The sequence below is a fragment of the Bison bison genome, unplaced genomic scaffold (assembly GCF_000754665.1).
Source record: "Bison bison bison isolate TAMUID 2011002044 unplaced genomic scaffold, Bison_UMD1.0 scf7180017858308, whole genome shotgun sequence".
Lineage (NCBI taxonomy): Eukaryota > Metazoa > Chordata > Mammalia > Artiodactyla > Bovidae > Bison > Bison bison.
This window is the reverse complement of record NW_011488881.1, coordinates 10,849-12,943: the sequence shown is the minus strand read 5'-3', so window position 1 is coordinate 12,943 and position 2,095 is coordinate 10,849.

Genomic DNA, 2,095 nt, shown 5'->3' with positions numbered 1-2,095 from the left:
TAAGTTTCTGCATCTGCTCTGGGAGAAAATACAAGCTGATCAAGCTTAAGCCCCAGGGCTGGGACAGAGCACTTTGGTATTTTAAAATGTCTTTCATGAACTATTATTATTTAACCATAGAAGTCTTGCATATTTTTCTGTATATTGATTCCTAATTGTTCATATTTATTATTGCCTGATATTTTGAATATTTTAAATTTCATCTTTAATCTGTTTGTCATCTATATAGGATTCAATTGGTATATTTATTTTTACCCAAGAGCCTAGCTCAATTCTTTTTAATTCTAATAACTAAACTGGACTTTCTTTTAGACTTTACAATTTAAAAATTAATGAAGTTCAGGCATCTTGTAAGAAAAATCATTATTAATTAATGCAAGTTGAACAATATTTTTCAAAATATAAGGTCTACTGAGGGAAATGTAAAGAAAGAAGTCCTAGGTGATAAAAAGGTTGTGATCAACCAAACTATGCTATCAGATCTTGATGACTTGCATGCATCAAAAAATGGAATTTGATATTTATTGGATATCTCTTCTACACAAGGTGTAAGGAAATCAAAGATGAATAAGACATAGTCCCTTTCTTCAAGGAGCTCACAGTGTAGCAAGAAGGATGGAAGGAATGTCTTTAATGTTTTATTTATGCAGAAGCCACCAACTTCACAATCTACCATCATTATCCCTCCAGGCTACAGTGTTTTTTTTTTCCTTTGTTATTGCTTCTTTTCTCACTCCTCTGATGCAAAGAACAGAAACCAATTCAATGCATGGCAAGAAAAAAAGAGGCCCTATTTTCAGGTGTTATCTTCTCTGTTCTTTTTGTGGATTACTTTTCCTCTCATCTCTATATCTATTCTGTTCCCTCAGCAATATTTCTGAGAACAGAATTTGATTGGCCCAGCCTTTCTTATGCTACAGGCCAGGTGTGATAGCTGGCCATTCTATTAGATGAGATTACTTATCCTTGGGTTATATGATCATCTGATCAATTAATGTGATTATTAGTGCAGGATAACGGTCACTGAGGCAGAAGGACAAGTGGCACAGTGGTAAAGAATCCGCCTGCCAATGCAGGAGACACAGGAGACGAGGGTTCAAGCCCTGGGTTGGGAAGATCCCCTGGAGGAGGGCATGACAATCTGCTCCAGTATTCTTACCTGGGGAATTCTATGGACAGAAGGGCCTGGTGGGCTACAGTCCATGGGGTCACAAAGAGTCGGACATGACTGAGAGAATAAAATACAACAACACGGTGTAGGTAGAGCAGGCAATCATTTACATCTCTAGTAGGGCAAATTTATCTCTTGAGGAGCCCATTTTTGTTTTTATAAATGAGCATGAGAATAAGCTACCCTATAAAATACTTTGTGCTGTGGTTTGAAGGTTTAAATAATTTCAGATAACTAATTTCAATTCTACCAAAATAAAGAAATTATAGAAAAATTATTGGGTGAAATATTGGTCAAATATTATCAGGATCCTTTAAGCTTCAGTAAACACCAAATAATGTATTGTCATACACTGGGAAACTTCACTCAGATTTCTGTTGCTTCTCTTGCTATGGAATTGCAACTCCTTTGTACATAAATGTGAAATAGACACTAATATGACAGGTTCATGGTTCTACTTCTAAAATAAGAAAATGCTGCCTTTAATGAGACCAAAGCAGACGACAGGTACAGGAGAAAGTAAATCAGGTTGATAGTCTCCTATGTTGTGTAATTTTTTTTTCAGAAATTCAAAATGATATTTCTCTTCCCTATCCTACTAAAATAGCTTTTTTATTAGTCTGTCATAGGACAAGAATTCTTACAATTGGAATTATTCCTTTGGGGAAAACTATGTTCTTGGAGGCTGTGACTAAATTCCACTGTTATCTTGTGTTGAAGAAGGGGTGGGGGATGGGCCCTCTGCTCTAGGGAGAGAGGGGAAAGTTACTAATCAGCCCACTATCACCTGTAACTTGTATTTTCACAGAAGGTAGGGTCCACTGAGAAAGGGACCTATTACAGGTCCCTGGGGCATCTGGCAGTAAGGAGTAGTTAGAATGGAGCACTGCAGCAGAGGACTCTGGAAAACAAGGGTGCATTGGC